General features: G+C 43.4%; 1 pseudogene; it reads left to right on the top strand.

Moving 5' to 3' along the window:
- Window positions 1–392: 392 nt before the first annotated feature.
- The window catches only part of LOC149138136 (uncharacterized), a 29,287-nt pseudogene continuing 18,523 nt past the window's right edge, over window positions 393–11,156 (top strand).

Genomic DNA, 11,156 nt, shown 5'->3' with positions numbered 1-11,156 from the left:
AGGTCCCAAAGGACATTGACGAAAGTAAGACTCCCCTGCAAACCCCTTTGCTACCAGATGAAATTACTTTCGACGGTCCGCGTTTGGCACGGGTGCCAATTTTGAAGCTCAAAGACTAGGACTTGGCAGACCATGAGAAGCTTCCACACCTGGCGATCGAACAGTTGATGTGCCGCATCATAGACACAAATACGGGGATGGATGCACTGGAGCTGCGGAAGTGGCTTAGAGGAGTAGAGAAGGCGGGATTACTCAACTTGCTCTGGGTGTCGCACTATAACCACACCCCCGTGACAGTTTTAGTCATCAAGCAGCTGCTATGCTTGGTGCATGATGGGTGTCTGTGGCTGGAGGAGCCAATACCCATCACCGATATGTTGATTCACCGGATAATGCGCCTTCCGTATACAGTCAAGAATCCAGATATGATCTTTGGCGGCAAGGGTGGAGAGCTGGCGCTCGCAGAATCAATGAAAGAAAAGTTCAAGCTGATGAAGAAGCCATGTGGGTACACTATCTCCAGCATCTGCGACCCCGCTGTGAAGGTGGCAACACAGATCCTTGCATGGAAGGTGATGCAGAAGTGTTGCGCTGATGAGGTACCGACGCTTGTCGTTGCGCTTGCATAGCAATGTGTGGAAGGAGTCCAGTTTAACTGGTTAGACTACCTTCACGGAGAGTTCCTGGTGAACTACTGCTAAGCACAAGAGCAAAGCAAGACGTTCCACTACGTGTGGCTCTTGTTGTCGATTGTGCTCGTAGCGTGGGAGCTACCAGAGGAGAGCCAATTCCCCTCAGTCGTGCCAGACCTTCCTGAAGTAGCGAAGTACGCTTTGTTGTGGGTGACCAAGGACGCGGATCGCATTCGAGATAGCAAGATCTTCTGGATCTTGATGGAAATGAATACCAGGATGGCTATCAATCGTAAGCCATGATTGTCACCCATGGTATATGCTAACCTGCAGAGCTATGCTGAGTTTAAGGCTGATTTCCATCGGATTTTGATCAGGGCGTGGAAGGACCCTGCGCAGAAGTGGTACGATTTGTTGTACCTAGCCACAAATGATGCCATTGATGCAGTGTTGGATAAATGGCCGGCGGAGTGGCACACCTCGATGGACTTGGTGGTGGGTGGAAGCAAGTCCGCCACACAAAAGAAGAAGGAAGAGGCCAAGCTGAAGATGGTGTAGCTGGTCGAAAAGAGGAAAAAGGAGGTCATTGAGAAAGCCAAGACAGAACAGGCAGGAAAATAGACAGGTGGTGCAGAGCGAGGCTCTGACAAAGGTGCGCGGTCGCCTTCACCTGAAACTAAAGAGGAGGACACAGAGCAGCACGATGCAGACCCTCAAGAGACGTCTGGCTGCATTAAACCCAAGAGAGCTGGAGAAGGGAGGGTCCAGAAAGAAATCCAAGGCAACCAAGACCTCGCTGGACCCTATCACACTAACAGAGGGTGACTTATATGACATCGGTGACACAGTCCAAGATGTCACTGCGGAGGCCCTGCAGCAATTTGAAAAGTAGCAGCAAATCATCCTAGGGGCCATCTAGACAGGACTACAAGAGTTGCAGACCCACGCGTCGCAAGTTGGTACGGTGTCTACCAGCTTGGCTATCGGCACATCAGAGGCTACCGATATGTTGCACATGAAGGCTTCCAGTGCACTAGTGCTGCCGAATGGAGCACTGACAACATAAAATGAGGTTGACAGGCCCACTATCAGTGCCTTGAAGGGAGTGGGATTGAACCTGGCAGCGCTCCCGCGCGAAGCACTCCACCTCTTGTAGGATGGAGTCATTGTAGAGCTGAGGGCCTGTGAGCACCGCGCCCTCCAGGTGATCAGTGAACAGAAAATAAACAATGATCAGATGGCCTTACAGAGGAATGTTGCCATTTTTGCTAAGACCGAGGTGACTAGCTAGAGCAAGAAGATCATACAGGTCGTGGAGGAGGCTTGCAGAATGGTCCCAGAATTGGCCATTCCAGAGGAGGAGCCAGTCGAGGTCCGCATCCGTAAATTGGCCACAGGGGTGCGCGACACTCGGACAGAGATGGCGCGAGTTCAGTTGGAGCTGAACTTGCAGATTACAGAGCTCCAATTGAGGGCTCAGCCTTCAACACCACCAGAGGTAAAGGAACAGCGGGCGGTCGCTGTCACAGAAGCAGTTGTGATAGTGGAGAGTGCAGTAGCAGACTGCACACAGTTGTTCGAACAATCATTTGAGGTCCTGACTGGCTTGTAGGAGGACCCAAACATCCAGAGGCTAGAGACGGAAGCGCGTGAACTCCAACAGCGCTATGATGAAGTTAAGGGCACAACGCGAACCGTCACGCTGACACAGAGGTTAGCCAAGCTGTAGGAAGCCAAGCAACTGAAGGAACAAGTGGATGCAACGCTACACAAGGAAGTAGTGCTAAAGGTGCGACTAAATCCCTAGCTGGAGGAAGCTTATGCAGTCACAGGAAATATTGAAGGCAAGCTTGCGACTCTGCAAGCGACACAACAACAGCTTCAGGCTGACAGCGCAGGGGCAGTAACCGAGAAGATAGTCGAAGATGCGAAGCAGGAAGCAGCTCAGTGCACAGCTGAAGTTGTGGTCATTAGGGTCAAGCTGGACGAGCTTCGTGCAAAGATCTCCGCGCCTACCGAGTGACTCAAGGGTGAGTCACGATGTTTGTGTTGGGGGCTTGTTGGGAGCGAGATCCCCCAAGGGCAGTTTTGGGGCTAAAAGCCCATGTTTAAGTCAATTTTTGTAATATTATTGTAAAGACTCCGCATTTTGTGGTCATGGAGCGCGAAGGTGTTATGTGTCATAAAGGGTAGTCCGCCCTTAGTTTTGTAAAGTAAAGTCGGCTGTAAGAGATCTACCCATGGTCTGCGGACCATGGGATTGTATAAAAAGAGCTAAGCTCTAAGTAGTTTGGGAGACAACATGTAAGAGAGTCATAGCTTTAGAGCAAGAAGTATAAGTCTTGGGTTATGTTGTAGGTAGAGGCTCTGCAGCTGAGTGCGCAGAGGCCTAGGTTAGAAGTCTACAGCTGAGTGCGTGAACCAATGCAGTTGTGTGCGCAAGGTGGACAGAGTCTGTAACACTTGGAAGATATTAATAAAAGGAGTTATTCTGCAATTTCTGTGTATTTGTTCTGTTGATGGGTTTGGATATTTTGTGTATGAATTTCCTTTATTATGCTTCCATGGTGCGTGAATGAATACAGTTACATTGAATAATTAAACGCAATTACAAATATCTGATTATGCGGTGATAACTTTAAGTATTCAGCAAGATAAGCAAATCACTTAGGGTAATTGAGGAATCTACACGGTGCGCTGCCATAATAGCACGAAAGTACCTGAGCCCCAGGTTAGGGCTACACGAAGGTCGATCATATACTTTCACGAAGGTATTAAAAGACAGAATAGAGGGTTGGCCCCTTCAAGCCAACAAGATGAAACAACGCCCGTACAGGTAGTGGATTCATTAGAACATCTAGTATCGAGCAGACAGGGTGAACCATTACAGGAGCAAGACTTTTCTCATGAGATAGAACAAGAACTTCAACAGTTGGATGTAGACATGGAGCAGCAGGAGTTGGAACAGGACACCAACCTCATGCCTCACCACCAAGAGGTCGACTTACCCGCTTCACCGCATCCAAATGATGAGCAAGTCTCAAGTGACCAAGAAGGCACTGAGATCCTTGGTGATCAGTCGGAAGGAGAGATGCACAACATCTCATTAGACAAATCTCAACATAGAGTTGTGCAGTCTCGCAGAGTGTCAAATCCGTAGGATCATACATCTCTTGTGAAATTTGAGGAACGAGTGATCGTGACTGATGTGCGCAAACATCCAACAGCCTTGGCTGATGCAACCAAAGTGTATGCTGAAGCCACTAGCTCAAGTGTTCGCTTTCTAATAGCTGAGAATGAGCGAATGGCGAAGAAACTACAGATGTCCAAGCAATGAGGAGAGTTGGTGACAGCGTCCGCCTGAGCTAAACTGAAGAAGGCAATACTATATGAAGTATTTTTCCTTGATACAGTTATGCAAGCATTTTACTCCAAGTTTGGTACCATGCATAAGGCGGTCGTCCATCTCAACGGATGGCAGCAGCGATGTGCTAGAAGAGCACATATCTTAACGAACTTGCATGCTATTGTTGATGACATGCAAAAATGGATGATGAAATACAAGGGAGCCCCGCTTCACTTTCCTAAGATGATGAGGGCCAATGTGGTCGAGTTGAAGGCACGTATCCGGAGTCAGATCAGGAACTATGAAGAGTTCCCACAGCTCAGCATTAGCATACAGGATTCCCATGCATGAGTATCCAAGAGTATGGATGTTGTGGTGTGCACACATGCGATCCCATCTATTGGGACTCTCACACAGGCGAAGACAAAGGCACAGGCCCAACTAGAGCTTAACTTGTACTTCGAGGAGTCGATGCACATTGCCACCAGCCCAGACTTACCCATCAGTGCAAACATCATGCACAAGTATCTTCTTGGTCTGGCTGCATTGAAGACAATGATGTGCATGCTTTTAGACGAGTTGGATAGAGGAGCCCGAGCAGTGTACCTGGATGCTATGGAGGCAAGAGTCAAGTTCCCTATAGATGGCACCACAGACCACACGGACACCATCAAGGACTACCGATCTTGGCATCAATATGTTACTGTTGATCAGCACGAGGATGTTGAGGAGTTGGACTTCCATGGTTATCTAAGTCATAGTGATGTCTAGCAAGGCTTTCTCAAGCCATTTCTCTCACATGGGTACATGTGCATTGTAATGTAATGTCTTTTCAAGTGTAAGTCAAGTGTCGATAGTTGGATGTAACAGTCATAGAGTAAATGAAGAGTCATGAGGGTAGTTGAACTGTCACAAAGGGGAATGTCAAGGGTCACCCCACCCTTTGCTATAAATAGTCCCTCATAACTCATTGTATAGGCTTTTGGTCATCCAAGCTTCCAATAAGACTATCTTGGAGAGAGCTTGGACAGTATTGTAATGAGCCTTGGCTTCTCCACTGCGTAGAGCTAGTACATCTCTTTGGAGGAGTAGGCAGTTGTGGTTGTAACGTTCCACTATTGGAACTAGTGGTTGGACATGGATGTATTGTATAACTGGAACTTACACTTCTTAATATAACAAGAGCCAGCAGTTTCATGCCTATGTTGTATTGTATTATATGTTATCTAGTTTAATCTAAATGATATATGTATTTGCTTTCTTACACATGCATGTATAGACTATTCTTTATAAGTACGTATGAATATTTCTGAAATGTGTTGTTGGTTTAACTATGACTTTGGATTGCTCACTAACTTGCCTTCTAAGCCGAGTGCTATCACAGGTTTCCAAGGGGTGCACTCACCTCACCCTCAGTGTGTTAGAACCTCTCATGCACCTTCCTTGTATTACTACAGCTATCACACCCTTGCTACCAATAGAGTTATCTTACTTGCCTTTGTGTGAAATCGTGGTCAAGGCATTACCATATGACCCACTAATGGGACTCCTACACCAAACGGTCTGAGGTCTAATTGGGACTTCTTACCGGGGAGATCCCCTAACATGTTGGTGGGTCTAGCACCATCAACACCTTCCCAGATAATTACTAAAGAGATGGTGGACCATTAAAGGACGCTTCATGTGCTAACTAGACAAGGAGTGTCCTATAAATCTATTGAGAACTCCCTTTCAATTGGAGACTACCATGTTATGGACCTGTAGATTGTATGGTCAATCTAATGCAAGACCTTCTATGAAGTATGGGTTCCATAAATGTACTCTACAGTGTTGGGCATGTGTTATATTCTTTGCACGGCTTATACGCATTTATTTTTGGTGGTGTTTGGACTAAGGTTTTTCTTAAAGTGGTTTTGTGGTACAAGGTGGTTTTTCCCATGGTTTTGTAGTTTCAATTATGGAACAATGGTTGGATTGTGGGTTCGTGTATGTCAAGGGATATATATATTATATTGTAATATTGTACACAATATATAATGAGAAAAAAAAACTTGATGGTTTTCCCACGTTTAGGTTTCCAAAATAAAATCTTAGTGTAAATTTGTGTGTTTTCACTGTATTTTTTCTTTTTTATTAAATTTTTTTTGCAATATTTATCTATGCAGGGTTAAAACCTACATTTGGTATCAAATATTAATCATATTATTAACCAAAAGGAATTTCCTAGAAACCTCGCATACCACCTGGTTGGAGATCACATTCCCATAGGTCATCAATTTCCAAAATCATGCACTTGTCTTTCTCTGTCCTCAATGTGAAATTCACCTCAAGCTCAGAAATTACATATGGCTTCACATAACCATCTCCTATGCCATGGGGCATGGCAAGAACTCCCAGGATGTAGTGGTCGTTTCAGTAAATGACCCTACCTATCATGGATTCAATGTGTGCCATCTCATCAACATGGTCTGGCTTGTGATAAGTGTGTAATGGAATCACTTTTCCATACATACAGAGAACAACTCTCCAATCCTCACAATTTTCCACCATGATCTATCTATTTCTGATTGTTTCCACCACAATGATCAATCCTTCGTTTTTTGGTGATTTTGCATCTACGCATAGATCTTCTTAATCCTCTTCTTCCTTCCAAGACTTGGTCATGTGACAACTAATGCTTGGGCTCCAAATTGTGGCCCTTACGACATTAAATGTGGGCGGTTACTATTCAAACTCATTCTCATGAGTTGCAACATCTTGAATCCACAGTTTCCACTATTCAACATCTCGAGCAACACAAGTACTACCACCCACATGGTCACCACCGAAATTAACATTGAAATTCCCATGTATATACCCAATGGTCTTGACATCATCCTATATTGTCTTTTGCATAAGTCCCTTCAGTGATTTTACGACTATGAAAAGAAAACCTATTGTTATGTCTACTACCTACTCCTCTTATGTGTTCTCACAATCACCAATGCCCTAGGCCATTTCCATGGGCACCACCTATCCTTACATATATAAGTGCAAACATGAGCTCCGAACACCAGGCCACTCTCCTTGGCAATTCCAAGTCCATCTGGCTCTAATACCATGTTAAAATTATTGGTGAGAAATAAATTTACTAAGAGAAGATTAAAAACCAATAAGCAACAAATCACAAATCATAAACATGTTGCACACAATGTTTTATCATGGAAAACCCACATCTCAGAAAAGTAGCTAACAAAATTCTATTAGTGTCTTTGGCCAAAACCCAACCAAGATGATAGAGTGAGCCTTCACTATGCACCTCCCCTATACAATTGCAATGAAGTCTTCCCAAACCTTTTAAAGGCATCATTACATGCAATCCATGAACACAAAACTATGGGCAACCAAAACCATGTGCCCAAAACCACCACTATAGATTAAGTAACTTTGACTCTTTCACCAAGTCAAGTTTTACCTAGTATGCTTGAAGGAAGAATTTTTTATTGGGATAATATCCTCTCTATCTCCTTGAAAAACAAAATCAAGCAAGCTCAAATCCAAGGGAAGGCCAATAGTATCAATTCTTCATGTCCTCCTACCTATTGGATATCATTTGTGTAAAGTATGCATTCCCAACAACGGTTTGGAAATGGACAGTTCAGGAGGAGTTAGATCACATATACTAGAAAGTCTTGTAGGAATGTCATTGTATCCAGTCATACACCAAAATATGCCAAGACTTCTTGATGTCACTTTTTGAAGTTTTGTTTAACGTACCTACTTCAGTGATGAGGATGGAACATATCTAAGAGTATTTGGAGTGGCCAAGTTGTTGGGTGTGTTTTATATTCTTTCCACGACTACCCTACGCGTGCGCGGGTGGAAGACCCCTTTTACGTTGCGTCGGGCGGAACAGGGAGGCGACTGCCCCCCCATCAGGGGGTATGCAAGGGAGCGGTAGCCCCCTTGCACGGGGTCCAGGGCAGTGCCCTAGGAATTTTTTTTGGACCCTATATTAGGTGGGCGGACCTACCTATGGTTTTGTGCATGGATTTTGCACATGGTTTTGGGCATGATGGTTTTCTGCCCATGGTATTTTGTAGATCCGGCAAAGGGAACTATGGTTATTTTCTAATCCAAGGTTAATGGATTGGGGTTTATGGATCTTTCGGCATGTATATATATGTATTATAACATTGAAAGGAATATAATGAAAAATCAATCTGGTAGTCCCTGTTTTGGGATCCAGGGGGAAATATCTACATATATATCTATTTTATGTTTTATGCTCTCTTTATTGTTTATTTTCTTTTTCTAGAATTCGTATGTAGGTAATTTCTATACGGGGCTAAAACCTTCATTTGGTATCAGAGTTGTTTTGGCTTCAAGGGGATGCCTTTGTTGTTGAGGGGTTTTGTTCAGGCTTGTGGTAGACCTTTTTCAGTGGGAGATCTACAGGATCTTGTGGTTAAAGAATATGGTGAGCAATGGAAATATAGAGATCGAAAAATTTAATGGTCAGAGTTTTGAGTTGTGGAAACTCAAGATGGAGGATCTGTTGGTGGATAAAGATCAATGGATCGCGGTAGATCTGGGTATTAAACCAACAACAATTTCAGCTGAAGACTGGGCGAAGTTGGATCGGAATGAAAAGAGCACAATACAATTGTGTGTCTCAGATTCAGTATTGCTGAATGTATCAGGGGAAGCTTCAGCGAAGGCTTTTTGGGACAAGTGAGGGAATTTGTACCAATCTAAGTCTCTGGTGAATAAATTGTTCCTACGGAAAAATTTGTATAACCTGAGGATGAAAGATGGAGACTGAGTGACAGAGCATCTAAACGCCTTTAATAATGTGGTAAGCAAGTTATTATCTATTGATATTAAAATTTCAGATGAAGATAAGTGCATCAATTTGTTGTGTTCTTTACCAAATTCATGGGATAGTCTGGTTGTTGCAATAGGTAGCAATGCAATTTCCTTGCATTTTGATGAAATAGTCTCATCCTTGCTATCAGTGGAGATGAGATGAAAAAATATGGAGGGCCAGAATGGTGATGCCTTGTCTGTACGAGGACAGTCCCAGAATAGAAACAAAAATAAGTCCTCGAGTGGGACATCTAAATCTAGAGGGAGATCTAAATCCCCAGGAAAACCTAGAAAGGTGTTCTGGAAATGTGGAAAGGAAGGGCACCTCAAAAGGGATTGTAAATCTAAAGCTCTTGAGAAAGGAAAGGGATTTGATGATGCTCCTTCTTAAGAGGCTAAAACCACCTCAGATGAGGGTGGGGGTGTGTACTTGGATTCTTCTTCAAGTACACATGTATATCATGAGGCATGGTTGATTGAATCAGGTGCATCCTTTCACTTCACTCCCCATAGGGAGTGGTTCTGCGAGTATGAGAAATATGATGGTGTTGATGTCTTCTTAGGGGATGATAGGAAGGCTAGAATCGTCGGTCGCGGAAAATTCAAGCTAAAGTTGCAAGGTGGAAGGATTAGAACACTTACGGGTGTTTTGCATATTCCTACATTGGCCAAAAATCTTATTTATGTAAGCAAGCTAGATGATGCAAGTGTAAAAACAGTGTTCGAGAAAGATACCTGCAAGATGGTTCGGGGAGCACTGGTATTGATGTGGGGAGTTCGAATTGGAACTTTGTACAAGCTTCAGGGTAGCACTGTTATTGATGGGTGCAATAGTTCTGTGGTTCCTGAAAGTGGAGCAGAAAATCTTGTGGTCTCTGGAGAAAAGACCATGCTATGGCATCAAAGGCTTGGACATATTGGAGAGAAGGGCCTTCAAATACTTCATGGTAATGGTATGGTAGAAGGTATGTCTAATTTCTCTCTAGATTTTGATTTTTGTGAAAATTGTGTATATGGGAAGCAGAATCAGGTGAGTTTCCCCTTTGGTGCTAAGAGGGCGAAACGGATATTAGAGCTTGTGCACAGTGATGTGTTTGGACCTGTGTCGGTTCCATCACTGGGTAATTTTGTGTACTATGTATCATTTATAGATGAATTCTCAATGAATACATGGATATATTTCCTCAGGAAGAAATCTGAAGTCTTTGACAAGTTTAAAGAATTTAAGGCTCTAGTGGAAAACCAGACAGAGAAGAAGATAAAGGTGTTGAGGACAAATAATGGTGGAGATTTTTGCAAAAAGGAATTTGAAGAGTTCTGTAAGAAGTGTGGTATAGCATGAAAAAAGACTACTCCATACAGACCTTAGTGAAATGGAGTTGCAGAAAGAATGAACAAGACGTTGATGGAAAAGATAAGAAGCATGCTCAGTGGTGTCGGTTAGGATAGGAATTCTGAGCAGAGGTGGTGGAGACTGCATGTTACCTGGTCAACAAATCACCTTCATCAACATTGGAGGATAAGACTCCACAAGAGGTATGGACTGGTAAGAAACCTTCTCTTTCACATCTAAGGTATTATGATGTGATGCATATGTCCATGTTCCAAAGGAGAAAAGAACAAAGTTGGATAGTAAATCTGAAAGGTGCATCTTTATTGGGTATAAGGATGGTTTAAAAGGTTATAAGCTTTGGAACCCAGAAACAAGGAAGGTTGTGTACAGCCGAGGTGTGGTTTTCAGAGAGGTGAAAGATGTTATTAAACATGAATTCCTACCAAAGGAACTTGAGAAGATAAAGTTTGAGCTAAAGGAGGAAGAATTAGACTCTACAATAGAAGAGGAATCAAAAGATGAAGAGCCACAAACTCCAGCTATGAGAAAATGAGTTTGAGAAAGAAGGTAGCCAGAAAGGTATAGTCCATCTGCTTTCTGTTCAAATTTTGCTTTATCTATTATTGATGATGATCCTAGAACTGTAAGGGAAGCAGTAGATTCAGAGGATGACAAACTCTAGAAAGAGGCCATGGTTGATGAAATGGCATCTTTGCACAAAAATGAGGCTTGGGATATGGTGGAGTTTCCGGCTGGAAGAAAACCCATTGGCAGCAAATGGGTGTTTAAGAAGAAGATGAATACAGATGGAAAGGTGGAAAAATAAAAAGCTCAGTTGGTAGCAAAAGGTTATTCCTAGGTGTCGGGAATTGCTTTTGGTGATATTTTTTTCTGTTGTTCCAAGGTAGCTTCTATTAGATTACTTTTATCTGTTGCTGCTCCTTTTGATTTTGAGGTAGAACAGATGGATGTGAAGACAACATTTCTTCACGAGGAT

Source organism: Pinus tabuliformis, chromosome X, assembly GCF_031772625.1.
Source record: "Pinus tabuliformis cultivar Carrire ecotype Pingquan chromosome X, CPIR1, whole genome shotgun sequence".
NCBI lineage: Eukaryota > Viridiplantae > Streptophyta > Pinopsida > Pinales > Pinaceae > Pinus > Pinus tabuliformis.
The sequence above is the reverse complement of the archived record's forward strand: the minus strand, read 5'-3'. Positions and strand labels throughout refer to the sequence as shown.